The 24,364-nt window shown below is 35.3% G+C and overlaps 1 protein-coding gene and 1 long non-coding RNA gene across 7 annotated transcripts in view; one reads left to right on the top strand and one right to left on the bottom strand.

Annotated features, from left to right (window-relative positions):
- LOC121474762 overlaps positions 1-4,757 on the bottom strand; it is a 90,253-nt gene extending 85,496 nt beyond the window's left edge. For all 3 annotated transcript variants that reach the window (XR_005983518.1, XR_005983516.1, XR_005983517.1), the window contains exon 1: positions 4,467-4,757. This is a non-coding gene — a long non-coding RNA (uncharacterized LOC121474762). The remainder of the gene's footprint in view (positions 1-4,466) is intronic.
- The window catches only part of HDAC9 (histone deacetylase 9), a 927,702-nt gene that overhangs the window by 357,170 nt on the left and 546,168 nt on the right, over positions 1-24,364 (top strand). The gene's annotated exons all lie outside the window — the stretch shown is intronic.

A 24,364-nucleotide genomic window follows, 5' to 3' on the forward strand; every position in this document is an offset into this window, starting at 1 on the left:
AATAGCAACATTTTATATTTGGATAGTGCTTTACAATTTGCGAAGTGTTAGTTATGTTTTCAGATACTTAACTTGGTAATATAAATAGGTCAAGTATTGCCTCCACTTTCCATTTCAGGCATCTGTGGCCCAGAAAGTTTAAATTAGTTACCCAGGTTCACAAAGCCAGTAAAGTTAGAAGTCAAATCCAAGTATTTGGACTGTTACTCCCAAATCCTTTTTTTTAATGTTACATAATATATTCACGAAAAAAGTTTAAAAGTAAAAATCCCTATAAGGCAAAATAAAATTTTATTCTTTTACTTTACTTATTACTCATTTGACAACCAGAAACTTGCTTTATTTATTTCCCTAATTAAATTGTCTTCTACCTTTTATGTAGCTGTTATTTTCAGCATTTATCCTAAAAAAAAGTGGCATTTGAGAATTAATTATACAAGTTTTATTTAACAATTCCGTTGATCTCATTACTGGGTTAAATATAATCATTTTTTCTTTAACTGTATAAAATAGAACATTATAAATAAATTTTCATTGTGGATGTTAGTTTTTGCTGACAACAAATATTCAAACTAAAAGTTTTCTTTTACCTAAAAATGGAGAAGGATGGCATCAGAATTTACTTTCTTCTTAACTGATTTCTAATTAGTTGTCCCTGAGCACACAGGTCATACATAATTCATAGCTGTCTGTTGTCTTTTCTTTTTCTTCTTTTAAAGCTAAGTGCCTACTTGCTTCAGTTAAAGATGAAAATTTGGATCATAAAACAGTGTCAGGGACATGGAAGTGAATGTAGGAAAAAGACCACAAATTTCTCCCTGTTTGTTGTAAGTAACTTAATATTCTACAACTTAAGAGTAGTCATGTAAATAAAATAAAGATAATATAACTGGCTTTTTTCACTTTAAGTTCAAGATGATTTTTAAAATAGTTTTGTCAATGCTAAGTCTCACTCCATGAATCCTTTAAAATTTGAACTAGAAATACTTATAGCTGTGATATTCTTGGTCCCTTTTCCCATTTAAGGTGAATTTTTAGTCAGGATGTTGTGATTTCATTACACAATAAAAAAAAATCCTGCACTATTCAAGCATGTAAATGAAATGAAAACAAAATAATTTTGTATTAGTGTTTATCTCTTCTCCTCGAAACTCAGAAGGAAAAACTGACAATGAGAATCTACTAGCTAGTCCTGTGCTTTTAGCAATAAGTAGAATTTTTAAAAGATACATGCTAAATAACTGTTTTCATTTATTCATTTCTTAAGGATAGATCCAAGAATCTATTACAAACCCAGAAGAGCATGCAGGAAGAATGGGCCAGGTTGGGGATTGTAGCCAGCCATCTAATTACACAAATAGGTTCACAGCACAGTTGGGTCACAAATCATGTTTCTAAACTTAGGAGATGAATCTCCACCATAAATTATTGAAAAGCACTCTGTGGTGCTTCATTCTGCATTTCCCACAAATTAGATTACCAAGAGCCATAAAGCATCTTCAGAAAGTGTTTTCCTGGCTGTTTTAAAATTTTCCTTTATCATCAGTTATTGTCAACTTTGAAAACATCAGCTATAACTGGAAAACATGAAACCAAAGGATACAATAAAGAAGCGAGGAAATTATTCTTGAAAGAAGCAGAAGCAGGTTTTTTATGTGTTAAGCAGGTATAACTTATTAATGAATATTTGTGGGTTTCTATGTCCCAAAATTCCTTAGATAAAAATGTAAATATGCATTACATAGCTCCCACATTTCATTTCTGCATTGATAATCTGTTGTGAAATAAGCATAGGTGAGCTAGAATAAGTTTTGTGAAGATAATTTCATCCTATAATGTAATTAACCCACTTGCGTTGTTGTCACTAAGATCATATTTAGCTTCTGAGCTCATAATATTTTCACCACACTCATTCATAAGATTCACAAACTTGAAAAAGGAGTCGGTGACAGATATTAGAAACTAGGATTATGAATGACACTGTACTAAGTTTAAGATGATTTGGCTCTGTTTAGCTCTTCTCTATGCTTTCCTCTCATTCTATGTTTATGAAATACGAGTAACAACCCCTTTTCTCCTCGCTAAGGCATTAATGAGTTTTTAAAAATATTAAGTCTGCAAAGAGCTCCATTTTGTTGATTGGTCCAAAGTATTGTTAAACAACCGCCTCACCTAAACCAGTCAAAATTGTTCTTTGGGTTTTGCATGGAATATGGAGCAATGTACCATTTAAGATCTCTCTGCACATTTTAAAATGTCCAACTCAAACTGACTGTAATTGAAAGTCAAATAATTGAGCCAAATATTGGCTCACAGCACTGAAAACCCTGAAGTAGAACCAGCTTCAGATAGAGCTGTATTCCAGAGTCACAAAATGGTGTTCTTCATCCTCAGTTTTGCTGCCTATGGTATTGGCTTCATATTCAAGTTTTATGTTATAGCAAGGTGGCAGTAGAGCTCACGTGCCCACACTTTTTGAGATCTTAAGCTAGTAGGTAAAATGAGACTTCCTTTCCCAGGATTCCTTACAAATGAAAATTGGATCTGAGAGATTCTGATTAGTTTGTATGTCTATGCCTCATCTTAACCCTTTTCTAACAAGCAAGGAAAGAATACAAGTGTTGTTTTTGTTTTGTTTTGATTTTTTTTTTCAGAACTCAAAGGTATGTATGCAGTTCTGCTACTACTTCTATAGTATTTTGAGTGAACTGCTTAATGTTCATCCCATCAATTTCTACTGCCTCACCTTTTCATTTAGGATAAAATAGAAAGAATTGCCATTATGTGAAAGGGAAAAGGCTTTTCAAGGAATGAGTTGGGAAATAAAATTCATGGGATATTATGAAGGTATTTGTTTTTGAAATTTAGTTTAACATTTAAAATTAATTGCCACGTCATAGTTTTAAAAAGAATATTCTAATTGAAAAAAAAAGAATATTCTAATTGTTCTTAGGCTGTTAGTGGTTTCTTTCTGATTTTTCCTGCTTGCCTTTGTGCAAGTGACTCATCAGAATTACAAATTGGTTGATTTTTGCATGTGGACCTTAATAGTCTCATAACTACATGTTATAAAAATCTGCTCTAATTAATTTTCACTCTCAGCAACTGAATTTGGGATCCTTTTTAAGGCATTAGTACATTTAAAAAAATACTAAGTTTACCAAGAGCTCCATTTTTATTGATTGGTCAAAAGTGTTGTTTGCCTGGCTCAATGTGTTTGAACTCACAGATGTTCAGGTGACAAGAATTTTTAAATTGATTATCCTTCGCCACTGGATAGGTCCTATTTTGTCAGACGGGAGTGAGACCTCTGCCATTAGAAGAGACTTGCCTGTGAAGTTTAACAGGACATATGTCTACACATAGATGCACACACTGACACTGAGGAGTATGGCACTTTTTCACTTGAAGATTGTGTATGGGCAGGCGTGCCTCACACCGGGATGGGTTTTATAAAAAATGTTAGGACTGAATTACATTTGTTGTGTTGTGACAGTTGCTGCTTAGCCATCAAAGAGTAGGTGCAGTTGTGCCGACAACTCCTTGGCATTCTGCCCCAGGGAAGTGTTGCGTTATCAAAAGGAGCAGCCACTCTGTGTTAGTGTGCTGGTAATTAAAATGTGGACATTTGACCATGATTCCCTGGAGAAAATGATCAAAAGAATATATTGAAATGAGAAACTTAAGTAGGCAGAGTCATGTCTAATGAGCGAGAGGAGAGCTCTTTTAGGCTTGATAACTTAGATGAGCATATGTGAAATATGGCTAATGTTTCTACAAGAACACGGTTACTAGGAAACTATGAGAAGTCCCCTAAATTATGTGACCTTCAAGATATACCAATAAATATAGAATTCAGATCACTTTTTGATAAAACTAGTACTAACTAACCTGCTAATATTTGTAATATTCTTTTGGTTTGTTTCCAGAGCAAGTAAGATTTACTGTCTTTTTAAGGATTGGATACAAATTTTCCAAAACTGGTTTTTAAAAGCTCATAGCCAATCCTATTGACTGAATTTTAGTTTCTCACTGCAGTCTTCTGTATCATGGCTGAGGGTAGCAAAATCATATCTTGAGATAAAAAGATATTTGTTGTTTAGTTGGCCAAGATTCAAAATAATATATATTAAATCCTTGACCTCCAATCAAAGCAGTAACAGAGAACTAAAGATGTTGACTCTTGTTTGCCACTCCCATGAAGGTTCCTGCTAACCCTTATTTTCCTACCCCAGTAGATCTTACTCATTTAAAAAATTGAACCCATCATTAAAAATCTTTCCACAAAAAAAATTTCCAGTAATCTGTAACAAAAAATTAAGGAAGAAATAACAGTAAATTATTTTAGGAAGTAGAGATCTAGTTTCTACCTGACAGAAGAATATCTGTAAGTTCAAACACAGTGAAGCCAGTTTAACAATACTTTTGATCAATAAAAAAAAAAATGAAGTTCCACGTCGACTTACCATTTTTAAAACTCCTTCTATAGGTACTGTCTCTGGTTGCTACATTTCTTCCTAGGTAGAGCAAGACCTCATCCTGTTTCTTTGGTTTCTTTGGAGTTAAACTGAGCATGAGAGGGTAACTTTCCTTCCCAGGCTATTAGTCAAAGTTGTGGTCAGCACCAACTTTGGCCAAGACACGCCTGACCCAGTTCTGCCATGGGCTCCTGCTCACGGGTTGCTGTTAGGAGCTGGCACGAGTCTGAGGCATAGGGTTACCAGTTGAATAAGACTCTCAGGTTGGTTAGGTGTATCTTTGGGCCTTGGCATCTCTCCTTACTCTGTCTATTTACTTCACCTCTTATCACAGGCCCCTGGATTCCTTTTTCTCGTTAACTACAAGTGCCTGAAGTCTATTAATTCCTACAAAGTTTTAACAGATAAGTTAAACATTAAAGTGTTAAAAATTAACTCTCTTGCTCTCAGATGATTTTAAAAAGATACTCTTGTGAGGTGGAAATTGGGTAGGAAAGCATAAAATTATATTAAAGTAGTAAGAGTAAAAGAAATTTTCTAAGAAAAGGCTGAACAAATAAATAAAATTGCATTTTGGTAGTATATATGCTCAAATAGTGTATTTTTCAAGTTTTTTTTTGTGGGTACTGTTTTCTGGAGAGGCAGGTTTTTTAAAAAAAAAAAACAAGTAAGATAAGCTTCAATTTACTGACTGTAATTGACTAATGGTAACCATAGAAAATGGCCCTTGGCTTCCAAATTTTGCTCCCTTGCCAGTGAATCAGCTTGCCTAGTGTGATGATTTAATTTTCACGGTGTTCAAATTACAAATTAACATTTGCAAGTGTAGATTTGGGGAATTGTGCTGAAGCCTAATAGAGTTCTCCAAGGATGGCGTGCCCCCTTGGGCTACATTGTATAACTTCCTTATTAAAATGAAAGGAAATTGCCTATTAGTTATCTTACAGCCTATCTTCCAGTCCTTATACTTGAGAATGGTATGCATTCATCTAATGTACAGAGTCTTCAAACCTCATAGATTTTCCTATTTCCAAATATTTTAGATCTCAGTTTGCACACCCCTTACGAAGAAGTTAACTTGAAATGATTAGGTCAACTGTATGTTTGCTTCTGATAATTGGAGTAGCTCATGAGTACAAGGTGTAATTCTAGCCCGTCATCTCTGTGGTACTCTTCTTCCTAGTAACACTAGCACTTGGGTTTGCAGTTTAACATTTGTGGAATTAGAAAGAGAACAAAGCTTTTGACAGTAGCCAGGCTTGATTGCAGGGCAGAAGAGACAATTGTTTGCTCAATTTTATGAAATTGTGTGAAGTTACTATATATGACAGCTGCGTTTGGGGGCAGAGTTCCCAGGTTTCTATATTTTATGGTTTTCAATTTCATTCTATGGTGTCAAGGGTGGATTTTCCCGAACTAATAGAAAAATGAGAAAGGCTACTAGCTTTTCTTGTAAAGTAGATTGAGCAGAAAAATTGTAAAAAATCCCAAATGATCTACTGTGACTAACATGTCAACTCAACTTGTTTAATGGACTCTGGAAAATAAACAATGGTTTCTAGAGAAGAGTGAAAAAAGCCAAAAAGAGAAAATTAAATTAGTGGCACTCTTTCTGTGGGGAGCTCTATTAGCTGTGGAAAAGAATAACAAAGTCAAAGTCTGACAAAAAGGTGTGTGTGTGTGTATGTGTATGTGTGTGTACGTACATATACACATACACTTCTCTCAGACACAAAAGACTTTGTGGTCAGAAAAAAATTCGAGTCCTAAGTACTTGGTGAAATGCTAGAAACTAAACCCAAATTGATTTCTAGAATGCAAATTATCTTTTCTTGACACAGATTGATCCTATAAACTTATAAAATTCATGAAATTTAAAAATAAAAATGAGTTATGCGGTGCTGAAGTAGACACTGGTAATTTTAGTTAAGTATAAATTAAAGTGATAACAAAGAGGACTTTTAATGAAAGTGATTCTTATGCATTGGAGGATTTTTAAATGTTTTGTTCACAATTAAGAGACCAAAAAAGCTCAAAAAGTTTTAGTTAAATCCGATATTTCCTAAAATGCTTACAGAATTGTAACCTAGTAATATGACATTTGTGCATGATCTTGTTAGCAGCAGCAGTGTTATGCCCTCTGCTATCGGTTTATAGGATTCCTATTTTTTATTATACAAAAATAACCTCAATTGGTACTAGACAAAGCAACCATTTTTTCTTTTGTCTTATTTTTTACTGGCTAATTTGAACTGGAACTGCCACTTTGTTAGGACACATTGCCCACTTGTATCTCCAGGGCAGCATCTAAAGAGGCATCCCCCTAGTTATTTTTTTTAAATATTTTTATTTGTATATTCATGAGAGACACAGTGAAGTGAGAGAGAGAGAGGCAGAGACACAGGCAGAGGGAGAAGCAGGCTCCATGCAGGGAGTCCGATGTGGGACTTGATCCCGGATCCCAGGATCATGCCCTGGGCCAAAGGCAGACACTCAACCATTGAGCCACCCAGGCACCTGCCCCCCAGTTATTTTAATATCAGTTTCATTGCATTACTGATAGAAATTTTTTCATAATCTTCTAAAAAATATATTCTCTTATTTGATTTTTGTTCCCCATTAACCAAAACCAAATCATCTGTGATTTGTTTTATTTGGAGAACTTATCAGTATTGTCTAACCACAGGATTAAGTGGAATTGAAGCAATTTTAGCAAGAGCAGTCTCAGGCAAAAAGAAAAAAAAATGGCTCTCCTTGCCCATTTGTTGCTTACAAAGTACAATGAAGACGGAATGAAAGGTTTCTACAACTATGGTTTGAATGCTTGTGACTTTTTTGTTTTGTTTAAGAAAAAGTAATTTTGAAAAATATGGAATTATTTGATTAAAAAGATTATTTGTGATGACTGAAACTATGTTTAAACTAATATGGCTTTAATCAGTTTTATATGATGATGATGATGATGATACTTCACAGTAGGGGATGTTGTGTTAAAAATCTTTAATAGATTATCTCATTTTTAATGCTCCCAAGTGTTGTTATATCAGGATGAGAAAAACTGAGACCTGGAGAAGTAAAGTATGGTCACTATATTAGGAAGTGGTTTTGTTTGACTAAGTACTTAGCATTATCATTCAATACTATCTATTTATCATTGATGCTATCAAAAACCTCAGAGTTTAAAGCATCTAATATTAGCATTTATAAATTTTTATTTATTTATTTGAAAAAGAGAGAGAGCATGAGAGAGAGAGAGAGCACAAGCCAAGGGAGAGGCAGAGGGAGAAGCAGACTCCTTGCTGAGCAGGGAGCCCAACACAGGACTAAATATCAGGACCCTGGGATCATGATGAACCAAAGGCAGACGCCCAACAGACTGTGCCACAGAGCACCCTAATCTTAGCATTTAAAAAAGAATAGGCTGGAAATAAGAAATTTGTCATAAAAAGATATATCTTAACATTTCAAGTAATGATGTTATAGCAATTCCATATCCACAGTCACCCCCCAGCATTTAATCTGTCCCTGATAGATTATTTGTTGCAGTCTCTTACCCTTTTTCTCATATCTAGGCTTCCTGTCTTCATCCATTCTTTATATATATATATATCTGCATAATAAAATTCTTCTGATACCAGGTTCACCTTATTATTGTTATTAAAAAGTGCTGATAAATGTCAGGACCTTTTTTTTAAACCAAAATAATAATAATAATAATAATAATAATAATAATAATAATAATAATATAATAAAGCCCATATGCAGAAAAGTGCTCAGTGAACATATTCTAGTTATAACCCCACAGATGAAAAAACAGCATGATGCCAGCAATGTAGCAATGTAGCAATTTAATGTAGCAATCAAATGCCTTCCCAATCCCTGTTCTATCCTCTTCCCTATAAGTAACCTCTGCTGTGATTTCCATCAATGTCATTTCATTTCGCCTGTTTTTATACTACACATACATGGAATTATATGGTATACATTGTTTTTCATGCCAAGTTAAGTTTGTGAGATTCATCCACCATGTTGTTTTCACTTTAGTTTGTTAATATTCGTTGTTCTATCATATCCACTCCATCATGATATCAGAATTAATTTACCCAATCTACTGTTGATAGATATTTTGGTTGTGTCCAGTTCTGACCAATTATCAATTACACTGATACAGAATATTCTTGTTCATGTACCTTGAGAATAACTTTTTTGCCTTATGAATTGTTGTGACATAACATATGAGTCCATTGAAAGTTAATACTCAATGTCAGACAGTTTTCCAAAGTAGTTGTATCAGTTTATAGTCTTACTGGTGTTGCATGAGAGTACTGGTGCCTCTACTTCCTTGTCAATATGTGGGGTCAACTGTCTGTAATTTTAGCATGCCAGTGGATGCATAGTTGTGGTTTTAATTAAAATTTCCCTGAAGATTCCTATAACTATTGAAGAAAGAAATTGAAGCTACCATTTTTATTTATGTCTGTTTTTCAGTTCTTCTATTTTCTAAGATTTTTATTTCTGTGTTCATTAATGAAGCTAGTTTATAGTTTTCCTGTCTTGAAATCCTCTAGTTAGATTTGGTATAAGATATATCTAAATAATGAGTTGGTCAGTATTCCCCAAATTTTCTATTTCTGGAAGAACTTAGTGTTATTTCTTCTTTGATTTTTTAGCACAGTTTACTGCTGAAGCATGGACTTTTCTTTGTGGAAAGATTTTAATTATGGGTTCAATTTTTAATGGTTTTATAACTATTCAGTTTTTCTTAGTTATTCATGTATCAGTCGCATATACTTTGCCTTTCTAGGAATTTATCCATATTATTAAAATTTTTCCTTTCTGTTTTCTTAACACAAAACCCTTTTTAATATGTTTGAAGTGTTTAGCTATGTTGTCTTTTATATTCCTTTTTTATTTTGTGTGTTACAATCCGATATTATTTTACTTATTTTGTTCAAATTATTTATTTTTAGCCATTAGGAGGTATAAATTTTTAAATATCTGTTTTTCTGGTTAGAATATAAACTCCATGAGGATGGATATGATGTCTGTTTTACCCCAAAAGGTTAGCAAAGATCCTGGCATGTTGTAGAGGTCAATATTTATTTCTCACAAGAATCAATTCATAAATGATGAATGAATGGAATCTGTAATAACCTTATTTGGTGCTTAAGGATTCCTGGGTTATCTTCATCTTTAAAGAGTTTGATTATTTTTCATTTCCTCTGAGCCTCCAGATAACTATATAGGTGGGAAACAGATGATACAAAAGTAAATTTAAAGCAAATCTCTGTATTGTCACTAGATGTGTTTAGAAAGATGAGATAATTGTTACCTTGGGTATCTGTCTTATTCTAGATTTTTATTTGTGCTTCTTAGTTACCCTGCTATTCCCTCAGGCTTTATAATAACCCACTCTATATTGATTCAGACCCAAACATAGTCGTGGTGACCTTGGAGTTTTTCCATAGGTGACCACCAGGTTTTTGTAACTTCTAGTTTTACTTCATTGGCCAGTGTGACTAAATCAAAATTTACGAAAAGGAGCTGAGATTTTTGTTTGCCAGGCTACTTATATAGATGTGATGTGATGTGATGTGATGTGATGTGATGTGATGTGATGTGATGTGATGTGGTGTGGTGTGTGGCATGGTGTGTGTGTGTGTGTGTGTGTGTGTGTGTGTATCAGACATCAGAATAATGTTAGCTTACTATAATAATCTGTTACTTTCATTCTGGAGAAAAGCAGCACTACATTTTCATGTTCAAATTTGGGAACTTCTCACTATTATTCACCATCAAGTACAATCAAACAGCAATTTTAAATGTCATATTTGTATATGCTATTTCTGGGAAACACCAGATATAATGTTATTTTAGGAAACTGTAGGTTGACCTTGAAAGACTTACATTAACAAGGAAAAAAAAGCACATTTTAAAGGGTGACACATCTAACAAGCAGCTTAAAAGAGCAAGAGAAAGTGTGTAGGTGTTCAATAGTAACAACCTAATGGTACTACATTGTATTTCATGAATGAGGGCAATTCACAAAGTTCCCTCAAATAGGACCTATGTAAGAACATAACTGTCTATAGCTATCTTTATCATTCATTCTATCAATATTTTACCAGTCCCAACTATGTACCAGACTGGATCCTGGTTGCTGTGAAAATTAAAATGAGCAAGTTACATTCCCTTCCAGTGTATATCTCAGTTTAATGGGGGGAGAACTCAGAGTGTATTACTCATTTTATTTATTTTAGAACTAATGAATTATAAGTAACATCAGCTTTGAGAATATAATAGTGTCACCTATATATGTGTCTTCTTGCATTTAATAAATCAGTTACAAGGAGGACTAGAAGGAAATATGTCTGAAATGTAACCAAGATGATCTCTGTGTGTCACTAATTAGTAAGTTGTTTTATAACTGCTCATTGGTTTCTAAGACAAGTATGTTATTTCTTTCAACTCAAGAATCAAAAAATAAAACATCACTGATTTTAAGCTAGTATAAGTTGCAAGGATAATAATCATTATGTTTCCTTGAGTATCTATGCCTGACACGTTATGGAGTTTTCTGTTTCTTAGTATTAAATTAAAATTATTTTTTTTGAAAAATTACTAAAATGTAGCAATAGAAGGAGCTTTCAAAAGAGACGTTAGATAGCTTGCCTGAGAATCTCTCAAGGCATGGGTTGACAAACTTTTTCTATAAAGGTTTAGATAGTAAATATTTCAGGTTTTGTGGTCCATACAGTCTCTGTTACTATTCACCTCTACTTTTTAATAGGAAAACAATCATCAAGAGTATGTAAACAAATGGGGTTGTCTATATTCCAATAATATTTGGAAAAATGGGCACGGGGTTACATTTGCCATAGTTTGCTTAACCCCTCATGTACAGCATTTGTCAACAGTGCAAAGATCTGGTTCTCATACCTCCCAGAATCAGACTCCAGAGAGATAAACCTTTGGAATCTGCATGTTTACTCAGTTGCCATTATTATTACTATTTACTATTTATTTTGAGAACTTTCATGTCCTTTACCTACCAGAATACTTCATGCAGGGATTTGTTTCTACAGTATCCCTAAGGAATTTCCAGGTAGCTTGATTACTTTGAAGTTTTGAATCATATGCTTATCAAGTGGAGCCTCTATTTCAAATAATTGACAGAAAAAGTATGTGGGCAAAATTTCTGTTTAGTCAAAGTCTAAAAATGGGAACTCAAAGAGAACAAGGACCTTTTCCTTCCTGTTTACTTCTGTATTTCCAGCTACTGAAAATAGGGGAGGTGACTGGCAGAGGGTAGATATTTTGATACATATTTGAAGATGAATTGAATGCACTTTTGGTGTAATGTTGCCCTACATCCAGGTGGCCTCACCATCCATGTATTTGATATCCAAGCAATTGAGTCTTAGCCACAGCTTTGCTGCTTTTTACACAGTACCTTTTGGTTTTATTACTCTTTTGAGTAATTTGGGGGTTATGTCCTGCCCTCAAGTTTGTTGTTGTTCTGACATACCAGATTCCAAAGCAGGATGACATTTATAAACATTGATAATGACATTCGCTAAAGATTTGTCCACTCTCAGCAACAGAAATCAATATGGCCAACTAACCAAGTATCTATTAAGAAAATGAATTAGGTGAAAACTCATTAGCAGGTGTCTCTGGACCTTCTCTCTTGAATGCCATCCAAATAGAACTCAGCTCCCAACATTTTTCCACCTCTGGGCCTTTGCACATGTTGTGTTCTGTACTGTTTTCAAATTCTTGGAGAGAGATTGAGATTTGCCCACTAAGGTCAGGTGCCTGCTCTTTAGTTTTATTACTTGGTCACTGAGTTGGGGGTACCGTTATGTAACCATCCCATGGAAAGAAAATCAAAGACTATTACCAGAAGGATGTGGGAGTGGGATAAAGAGATGCTCGGAAGACTCAAGTAGTTTAGACATGCTAATTTGGGTGCCTTTTAAAAATAACCTGTAAATGACTGTTTGGATTCTGGTTTTCTAAAGCCCATCCCCTTTTTTAAAAATTCTGCTACTAACATAAACCAGACTGAGACCTCTAACAGGTCCATGCCAGTACTTCTGTCTATACTGCTGCTCTGCTGTGGATGGTGCTCTGTAATTGCTACAGACTTCCTCTAGACCTGAAGATTTGATTTGAAGCCCTGCTTTAGCTGCTTTTTGCTGGGAGATTTGATTTTCAGTCCTGTTTTTGCCTTTAGATTATATTTATTTATACTATCTATCCCTGCCTACTTCCAAGAAAAGATTGTTACTGGCAGTTTCAAATCAAATTCCACAGTAAGAAATGGCACAGATAATATTCAGACAGCTTCCTTTAATCTAGTCACCTCTGGTTTTGTCTCTGATTAGCTGCCCCCCAGACAGGCACTGCCCCCAGCATGGGCCAGGACCTGCTCCGCAGTGGGAGGGCTCTTAGAATGGAGTTCTTTCCCACTTAAAGCCACACCACCCCATACCTGATCCTTTAAACTCTCTCTCTGTTCAGTCAGGGTGCTCTACAGGAATTGCTCTTCTGTCCAAGATCATCTTCTTTACCTTGGCCACTCCTTTCTGTGCTGCAGTTCCACTGGCCATCATTCTGCTGCAGACACACAGAGACCCTTTGTCTGGAATATGCCTTTCCCACATATTTACAAGGCTTGCTTCTTCATATTTTTTGGATCTCAGCTTGAGTGTCCACCTCCTTAAAAGCGATGCCTGCTCATTACCCTTTCTAAATGGCCCATGCTGGGCATGTGAGTGACTCAGCGGTTGAGTGCCTGCCTTTGGCTCAGATTGTGATCCTGGGGTCCTGGGGTCCTGGTATAGACTCCTGTATCAGGCTTCTTCCTCTGCCCAGGTTTCTGCCTCTCTCTCTGTCTCTCATGAATAAATGAAAAAAATCTTTAAAAAAATAATCCATGCCTCCAAAGTTACTCTATATCCTATTACCCTGTTTTATTTCAGTGTTGCAGTAATCACTATCTGGAATACCACTTCTTTGTGTACCTATGTTTTGTTTTCTGCCCCACAGTAGAATAGAAGCTCCATGAGAGCATGGGTTTTGTCTTTAGCTTATCCCAGATGTTTCGAGTAATGCCTGGACGTACTGACTAGGTGCTCATTGAACAAATGGATGAATGAAGGCCAGTTTGCAATTTTCAAACTATCTTTGAAGCACAACCACTCCTACACATAGCCACCTAGAGAGATGCACCCATCTGAGGCATATCAAAGCCAGGGACAACAAAGTTAACCAATCAGTATCTGGGTTGTGGGAAGCCAAGATCACTGGACTAGCTGAATCTTTGCTCCCAGAAAACAAATACCCATTCAAAGAAAGGAGCCGGGGATTTGCCACAACTTTTATACTTGTGCTCTTGGGTCACCCTTTCTCATTATCTCTGCTAGCTCTGTGTTTGCAGAGCTCAGCAGATTATTTTACTGGGCTGAGAGGAAACAACATGTGGTGATTATGATGGAGCCTTAGCATAAGGCATACATCCCTTCCACATTAACTCAGACAACTTATTTTTGCCTCATCCTTTTGTAAGACTCAACCAATTCCATTTTCTGCTCACTTGACAGGACCTATATACATGTCAACCTCACCTATCTCTACAGGACAGTAATTCATCTCCACTCATATCCTTGTGCATCTGGGTCTGAAAACTGCTGCATAAGTCAAGCTATAGCATAAGCTACCAAAATGACTTCTGATCTTTATTTTTTTAAAGAGTTTTATTTATTTATTCATGAGAGACAGACTGGGACTCAATCCTAGGTCTCCAGGAACAGGCCCTGGGCCAAAGGCGGCACTAAACTGCTGAGCCACCCGGGCTGCCCAAAATGACTTCTGATTCTGTAAGGAGAAATTGATATGGAAAATTCTGAGGTGAATGTGATACCAAAAGATGTGTCCAGTTTTATCTGGCAACCTTGATTTCCCTCCCCCAGTAGTTCTTCTTGGACAACATTTGTAATTATTCATAGCTATTGTAATCATTGGTTTACTTCTCGCTGATTAGAGCTTTGTTATAATGTTTTCCTTAGAGCTTCATACTAATGGATCAACATGTTGGTGAAATTATTTTCAGCAGTTTAAAATGGTCTTTAGGGATCCCTGGGTGGCGCAGTGGTTTGGCGCCTGCCTTTGGCCCAGGGCGCGATCCTGGAGACCTGGGATCGAATCCCACGTCGGGCTCCCGGTGCATGGAGCCTGCTTCTCCCTCTGCCTATGTCTCTGCCTCTCTCTCTTTCTCTCTGTGACTATCATAAATAAATAAAATTTAAAAAAATTAAAAAAAAATAAATAAAATGGTCTTTAAAAACATCAAAAATGGAACTTTTTGACCTCTGTGGATAGAGTCTAAGAGGGAATCTTATGCCACATTGGCTGTGTCATAAATAACATAAAGTAATAAGAAGGTTCCTGTATAAATTTATGGTGTTTCGCACGTATCACTTAAAATGCAGAAATAAAATAATTAGGTCTTAACTCTGAGGCCCTAGTGCTTCTCAGCTTCTTATCCTGTGTTATTTTAGGCCTTCTAAGAAGACATTGAGGAAGGGGATGGCAACCCAATATTTGCCTGGGGAAGGCTATTTTTGTCTTTCTGTCAGACACTGATATTGAGCCTTGGTAATATCTCTAATGACTTTTTTGTGGATGCATGTATGGAAACATTCTGTATAAGTTAAATTCAATTTTAAAACAGCAACATACTGTGGCACAATGATAAAAATTGGTGAGTCTGCATGTAAGTTCTTTGCATGATTCTTACACCTTTTCTGTCAGCTTTAAAGGATCAAAATAAAATATTGGACAAAACATCAGGAACATTTGAGGCAGAATTGTGCTTTCCCCCTGCAGGTAAGCCCCCTCAGCTGCCCCTGCAGTGTCTGTTTTCCTCTGGGAGACTTTAGCCACAGTATTTTTGGGGGAAGGAAGGTTCTGCTAAGCTGATGAAATCAGACACCTAGGGAAGCGAAATTTGGAGAAATAAAGGTTGCATCTAATTGTTAGAATGCATTAAAATGATACTGAGGAAGTAACATTTTATAACCATAGAATTTTAATATATTCCTCTATTTATACACATTTTATTGTCTTTGAATGACAATTTATTTTTCCTTTAGGGCAGTGAGGCAGCAGACTCATCACCAAATTTAATAAACATTTACATTCTCACATAATTTAAAGCAAGTTTGAAATAGATAAAGATTATTCTGTATGTTTACGTGGAGCTGAAATTCATAATATCTCATTTCAGGATATTAGAAAACTAAAAGCAACACTAGAAACCTGAAAGTCAGAGGGACAAAAACAGTGATATTTAACATGATTCATAGCCAGAATCTGGAATGCTCAGAGGAAGAAAAATGAGTTAAAGTGCTACTGGTTAGATGGAGAAAGGAGGGGAGGCAGAGATTGAAAAAGAAAGGAGGGAGGAAGAAGAGGAGAGAGAAGGTGGGGGAGGGAAAAGGACAAAGAAGCAAGGAGTTAAGAAAGAGGTAAAAAAAAAAAAAGAAAGAATGATCAACAGAGAGGGAAATCTATTAAGACACAGTGTGCAAATACTGCTGTCTTCACTTCGTGGGAAGTGTATTGTGTAATTGAAAGGGAATCGAATAAGTGTTAGTAGAATTTTAAAATAACGTTCATCATGTGGTGTGAATTTACCCTGTGGGTTTTGTGGAAGCTGAAGCTGCGAGCAGGGTCAGTTTCGGTGTCATGATCAGGTTGAGAGCCCTTTGCCCAACAAAACTTGGAAGGATCTTGCTGTGGTTAATGGCCAGGCCTGGCTCTTCCCACCCAAGGAAGCTGCTGCCTTAATAACAAATCTCTGAAAATGGACCAAGAGCCATTTCCTCTTCTGGTCCCTGCCCCTGAACCCACACAAGCATCCTGTCACCAAATGTTCTGCTTCTAGAAGTAGTACGCAACAGTTCTGTCTATGGAATGAGTGAGTTAAATTCTGAGTCATATTTTTGTGGAGATGTAAGAGTTGATTTTACGGAGAATGCCAGGCTTCTTCAAAGCGAGGCTGTGGATAAATATTTTTAGTTACCTATGTCCCTATGTCCCTGGAGATACCCTATTATCATTATCAGAAATTTTTGGTATTATTTTAGCAAAAGGTTCATTTTGTAGCTCCTCATAATACAAAGGTGGCAATTGGACATTAAATCAATGCTTTAGCTGTCAGCATGGAGATGCTTTTTTTTTTCTTCTAATTTTACTAACACTTTAGCCAGTCACCATGCCTCCCCAGTCCATGCAGCTGCATAATTATACATCAGATCTCCAAAATGAATTAGTTTATTTTTAAAACAGTTAATTGCCTTAGTGGAGTCATGTTTTACCAGAAGCACAAAAGGGCTTTGTTCATTGCAGGGAAATTTTCTTCTGGAATGACTGTGTTAGGCTCTAGCTTCTGTAATGTCACTCATAAACAACAAAATATCAGCAAAATCCACCAAGATTACTAGTATTCCAGAGCATCGCATTGTGATTTCAGTATTATTTCCTCTGCATGTAGCTCTATGTGATCTTAAAATTAAAATGTCCTTACTTAGGAATGTCCTGTGATACAATGATATGTAATAGAGTCCCTTTACATGTGTATTTCCTATAGCACACTTTAGGTCTCATCTCCTGAAACTCAACTACATATTTATAAAGCAAACGTCCCATTGCATGTTTGGTTTCCATTATGGGTAATGGGCCAGTTCTTTGAGATCAAGAATTCTATGACAGCCCAAACTTGAACTTTTAAATTTTGATTTTGGATGCTATTGAATTTAAAATAGAAGAATGTATCACATTTAAATTATATTACTCTGCAGGGATAATGTTTATAGAAAACTCTGATTAAAGATTGTTTGGAATAGGTACCATATCAACTACAAATGTCTGTTAGCATGTCCTCACAGGATGGCATTACTTTGGCAAATTCATATCAGTGATGCCTGCAAAGACAAATGGATTCAACCAGAATGTCAAATGAATAGTCTCAATGAAAAGTATTACTCCAGGGAACAATACCCTCATGACCTCTGACCAGAAAATTCTGGGAAACCAGATTATAATTAGAAGGATGATGGCAGAATGTTGACTGAAACCCATGCTTGTTAGTTATATGGTTTGAATGTTTAATAACATGACTGGATGGATCTGCCCCTGTGAAACCCAGATGTGGCAAGACCACCACAGAGAGCCTCAGATCTGTCCCCAAAGCCAATAGGACAGGATCTGAGCTTTGTTATATTTCCCAAAAGGCAAATTTAACTCCTTTCACTCTAAGATTTAAAGCAGTAGTGTTTCAGACTGATATAGAGTAAGAGAGGAGAGCCTAGAGAATACCACACAGTAAAACATCATTTTAAAAAAAATCCCCCTTAAATATCTTATTTCTTCCCCAATATTCCTCCCTAGCAGCCAATAACCTTATCTCTCTTTTTTGTTGTTGTTGCTTTGTTTTCTCATTCTTTGTACACACAGCCCCTGGAATATATTGTATTTTTTTGAACAATTAAACTCTGGCTCCAGTTTTGTATTCCCACCAAGAAAAGCAAAGCCTACAGTTAGCTAACCCCTTCTTTTGTTTTCAAAGTTTTGCTACTTAAGGTTGCCGCCTGGAGATATCATCTGCCATGCCAAATTGGTTTTCAAATCGTCACCTAATAATTCCTAGGAAAACATTCTGCTGCTAGGAAAACTAGGACTTCCTATTCCTAATTATAGGAAGTCACCAGCGTCTGGGGCTGAACACCCTGTCTCCAGAGCAGAGCTTACTTAGGTGGATGCTGATAGTGTTCAGTGCTGTGCTCCATGCTTTCTCCAACTCCAAAGATAGTAATAACATCCCTTCTGATGCATCTTTCATTCAGTAGCTTAAAGTAATTAGTTATCTTGCAGTCAGTTCCCACTAATATCTTGAGTTCCCCAAGAACTTGAAAGTAAGGGAAATAATTATAGCCTCTAAGAACTGAGTTGGACCACATGAACTGGTAGTTTGACAATTGACAATAGGTAGCTAAAACTGTCCAGGGAATCCCAATAGCCAATGTGTCAAAATTTCTAATCCAAGGCTGGCAGAGGAGTTCATTAGTTTTACGTATAAATAAGCAAATTAAACCCGACTCATCTGTATGTATTTATTTCAGGAATCAGAAGACTATATTTACAAAACATGATTGAGATGGGGTATTTATTAAGGTCAAATTGTGTTCATATGGAGGAGATTCTTTATTAGTAAAATACATTTTTGTAATTGAAGAGCTTTAAAATGGTCTCAAAATTCATTGCCAGTCACACTTCCTAGTGTTCATGAATCTTCAAAACTTAAAACTGGTGAGGGTCTTATCACAACAGATTACAAAAGTATGATTTTTGGAACTTAATGTTATGTTGTTTTTTTTTAATATTTACGCTATTCTTAAATTACATTGATCTCAAACATTCATGAAAATCAAGAGAAACTTAGAATAATTATAAATTTTCTTTGTTCTCTTAATAACCTTTCACAGAGCATACCTACCTTCTGTCTTATCTGATATATTTATAAGTTTCAGTAGTTTTATTTTGTTAAGTTAAAATATGTTTGCCTATCATGACTGTTTCTGCATTTAATGGTTCTTGCTTTTGAAACTAGAGACAAAGATCAGTCAATACTTTAATTGCCTGAAAGCTATCAACAGACATGAAGCTTTCCTTAAAGTAGTTATCATCTTTGAAAAGGAAACTGTACTTTTAAGTGCAATTTATGCATTTACTAATTCTATGCTGCTCTCTCAAGATGATGGGCTGCACATTAGCTCTTTCCTTTTATGTTTCATTACTTAATTTGGAAATCAACTTTTATTTCAGGTGCCATAGTAATTTCTCATTGTTGATAGCAGAATTACAATGAGAAAAATCTTGAAAAGAATACATTTAGTTTAAATTAAGCAAAAAAAAAAAAAAAAAAGAGGAAGAGAAAGGTAAGTTTAGCCAAGACTCCGCTTAGGATTTTATGAAATTTAGTTGCCTTAGAAAACACAAAATGTTGCCACTTCAAATGGCAATTTCTTCAGAAAATCTCACCTGCATTAAATGAAATGTTTGTGACAAAATAAACTTACACTGTCAATGTGTAAGAGTTCTTATTATTCAGTAGTCTTATTAATCTTTGGTATTATTAGATTCAGTTTTTACCTATCCCTTAGATTTATAACTATATTTTCTTAGGAATCAATTTTTTATTTCCTGGTTATTAGTAACCTTAAGCATGTTTTATATATAGAGTGTACATTAGTGTTTCCTTTTCACTGAATGCTTATTTTTATCTTTTGCCTACTTTGTTTTGGTTTGTATCTTTTCTAACTCCTTTGTAAATATTATTATTATATTCTGAATACTAATCACTGGCTGATTAAATGTGCTGTAGATGTTTTCTTTCAATGTATCATGTTTTCCTTTTATAATGGTTTGTTTGCACAACACATTCTTATGTCATATTTATCAATATTTTTTATAATGGCTTCTGTTTTTTGTCTTACTGAAATTTTCAATCCCTAATTTGAGGATTTGAACATACTCTTTTGCATTTTTCCTAATTTTTAAAAAATTTTACTCTTCATATATAGATCATTAATCTACTTGAAGTTAATTTTGTGATTGTGTGTGTGTACATGTGTGTGGTTTAATATAAAGATCTAATTTCTAGGTCTATAATAATTTAACATACAGAACCAACTATCTTAGCACTGTTAATCGAAGATCTCCCCTTGTCTGTGGTACTAGAACTGCCATATGTTTTTATAAATAAGTTGGACTACTCTTTGTTGCTTTATTCTGTTAAGTATTAGTTTATACTTGAACCAATAATGCATTCTCTTCATAATAGCTCACCAGATAAGTCTTAAAGGATAGTGCACATGCCCAGCCTTGTTCAGCTGTTGGTTCATAGCAAGATGTTCTTCCTCTAAGGCCCCCTGAAATGCAGCCCTTGCCCCAGGTGCTCCACTTCTCTCAGCATGGGCTCGGCACCACTCCTCCATAAGAGTCCTAGCTAGTCTTAGTCCCATAAGAGTCCTTGTTTTGTGCGTTTATCAATCCACTGTGACAGCCTCTGGCCCAGCTGAATGGTAGCTTTTGGTTTTGGGGGGGTTAGGGTGCAAAGGATCCAACTTATTTCCCCAACTCACAATTATTTCCCCAACTCACAATTTTAAATGTGAATGATAATGATGATGATGAAGATGGTAAGCTACAAAATAACATAGGTTTTGAGCAGTTTGCTTGATAATCCTATCACCTCATAAACTTGTTAGCATATTAACAGACTTTGAATTTTCTCTGGAATATAATTATTGTGTTATAGCTGATGTGCTATGGCATGCATTGTAATAGCCTGTCATTTTCCTCATGGTGGTCAAAAAGTATAAATAAAGAACTTAACCTACTTAATATTACTTTGGGGTTGGTGACTCAAATGCATATTCTTAACCAAATACTGCTGTGAACTACTGAATGCTATGCCACAGTTCTATAAAGTCATACCTGGCTCTTTCTACTTTGAGTAATGGTGTTTTTGTCTCCAGTAGTCACATTTTACCCCAGCATCCATTACAAAATCTAGAAAATGTCTTTTTAATGCAAGGCTTCAGAAAGATCAGAAAATGATTTAACGTGCATTAATAAACCATACAATGATTTATCTTATTATTAAACCAAGCAAAATTATATTTGACAAATGATGACTTTTGACATGAATCTTCAGTTCCTATCTCATCTTTACCAGTTGGAGCCAAATCCAGCCTGGATTTCTTGTCTTGTATAGCCTGAACCCCAGAGTTTCTGTTCTGGATGGGCCATATTATGGCATGATGGTCTTTGTCTGGTTGTTACTTCCTCATGTCAAGACCTTGCTACTGTTTGCAGAAAAATGATTGGTCTGTGTGTCTGTAAGTGCCTGTGGGTCATGTTAAGTGCCAAGTCTTCACCAGTACCATTTTTAAAAGTAGTTAGTTTTCTTGCAGTAAGTTCATCAAATGCCTTTTGCAAGTTGTGTATTCCTGGGGCACCATCAAGTAGCCACGAGCCTCTTTAGTTCTGACCCTGCTCTGCTTTTTCTCTGTAAAGTTAGAGCAACAAAAACAGTCAGATTCTATTCTTTCTGGCAAGAAGAGAAGGAGTCTGAACTGGTAACAGGCGCAGAACTGTGGACCCCAATGTTTTATAGTAGATGCCAGCATGCACAGTGACACTGTTGCAGGGTGTCTCCTATTGCCACAGTCCAGGGTTATCTTTTTCGCTGTTTTCCCCCATCTGGATATTTCTGTGCATTTTCATTTTGATTTCTGTTGTCTCCCAGCACTAAGTACTGGAAATGTTATTCTGCTATTCAAATATTAGGAATTGATGTGACAAAAGGATAAAAAAATAGTATTGAAGGATTAAAAACATGAATTATGAAAGAATATGATTCTTTCATAATACTCCTTCATAATTATGGAAGAATAGTATTCTTTCCTAATTCATGTTGAGCCCTTATTTATTTTATCGTATTATTATTATTATTTTGGAGCAGTATGGCATATTTTTAAGGACACAGTGCTAGGACTCAAAGGCCATTTCTATTCCCGAACCACAAGATTACGGTTTACAAAGTGAACATTAACAGCGAGGTGTGCCTGGTCCTATAGTTCTCAGACTTTCGTTACACAGAGTCCCTATTGGTCCTGCTCACTTTGCCTGAACACCCAAGGCCCTTCTTCCCAGAACCCTTTGAAGGGACCAGTACTTGTCAAAGGAAATAATATTTGTTGTATAAATGTAGGAAACTCTGTAATTAAAAACCGAACAAAGGTTAATCTATTTTTTAAGGAATTGGTCAGATGGAATACTTCAGCTGCTGCTGCAATTTTCCCAGTAAGAACACTTGTTAGAGGAAAAGGCACTGAATTATATATTTGTTATATGTTACAAAGAAAGATGAAAGAAGTAGGGGAAGGAAGCATGGCCATTAATGGTTAAGTAATATGTGCTTAGACTTGGGACAGGAAGAAAACTGACTTCAGATTTGTATGTGAGTAAATCAGAGGGTGGTATGGAATGCCGATCTCTAAGAATAGGCAGTGATTGCTGAGATGAGGGAGAGATCAGAAATTAGATCTTTTAAATTATTTATTTATTTATTTATTTATTTACTTGAGAGAAAAAGGGCAAGCAACTGGGGGGGGGCGGAGTAGGAGGAGAGAGACAAGCAGACTCCACCCTGATCATGGAGCCCGACTCGGGCTCAGTCTAATGGCATTGAGTGAACCATAATCAAGAGTCAGACACTTAACTGACTGAGCCACTCAGGTGACCCTAAGACATTTTTAAAAGTTATTGAAATACAGTTGAGATGCAGTGCTTCTGAAGAACCTAATGAAAAATGAGGCAAGTTAAAAAATAAAAACACAATTAAAATGAACCCAAAAAGGAGATCTATTTGATAGTGTATACATTTTCATTTATGGATTGTATCAGTTGACATTGTTGTTGTGATCATAGGAAAATCCTATGAAGAGTACGCTTGGAATGAAGAGTGGGCAGGGTATTGACTGTGCCTTCTCATTTAATTCACCACCATGTCAAGAAGCTTTATTCCAGAAGTCAAATTTGCTCTTGGATGTACATTGTAATTTCTGGAGTAATTTTTATTTATTTATTTATTTATTTATTTATTTATTTATTTATTTATTTTTAGGAATTTTTTTTTTTAGTCGTTTAAAATTTTTACAAATCAGATTCTTCCTGTCTTTTCTGTCAAGAATGGTGCTACATTGGTAATTATGTAAAATTTCCAAGTTAATGGATTTCATTATTAGACAAACTGATCAGATATCATGACTGTACATTATACTCAATGGCACAAATTCATAATTTGGAGTACCATTTTAATCTTGCTTTTTCTTATCAACTGATTTAAATCATATACATTTGGATGTCTGACAGCCAGTGTACTCTGTATTTAATGATTAAACATTCTTGAGATGTTATGATAATCCATAATTCATTTGAAAGTAGTGAAAAGACTACTTTACGTTTACCCTAATGATTGGATATTAAAAATATGACTAGTGTTATACCATGGGATAGAAAGCTAGCCATGTTAACATAGACCTTGACAATAATTATGGATTTTTCATTTCTTATTCCTCATGTTGGCCTACATTTTTTTTCTTGGAATGCTCTGGTATGGTTGATCAGATTTCAAGTGAAATAGGGTTGACTCTTGAACAACGTGGGGGTTAGGCCACCAACCACCCAAGCAGTCAAAAATCTACATATAACTTTTTACTCCTCCAAAACATAACTACTAATAGCCTACTGTTGACTAGAAGCCATATTGATAGCATAAACAGTTGATTTAAACATATTTTATGTTTTAGGTAACATATGTTATATATATTATATACTGTTTTCTGACAATAAAGTAAGCTAGAGAAAGATGTTATTAAAAAGTCATAAGGAAGAGAAAATAAATTTATAGTACTATATTTATCAAAACAAATCCATGTATGAGTGGACCCATGCAATTTAAACCAATGTAGTTCAAGGGTCGGCTACATATTTTAAATAAAATTAAATACCTAAGAATTTCCCTACTAATTTTTTCTTCCTAGCTTATAATGGGAACAGCATTAACCTATGCTTGAAAATTTCTTATGGGTTAGCCTTCAGAATATTAATAACTCCTATACTTTAGTTTCCTTTAACTAGAATTGGGTTCCTTCAAGTCAATACATAATTATTCATTTTAAATAATCAAAAAGTAGTGAATTTTCATCCAAGTAAAGTCTTGTATTTAAAATAAATGAATTTGGGATCCC

This window comes from Vulpes lagopus, chromosome 13 (assembly GCF_018345385.1).
Source record: "Vulpes lagopus strain Blue_001 chromosome 13, ASM1834538v1, whole genome shotgun sequence".
In the NCBI taxonomy this organism is placed as follows: domain Eukaryota; kingdom Metazoa; phylum Chordata; class Mammalia; order Carnivora; family Canidae; genus Vulpes; species Vulpes lagopus.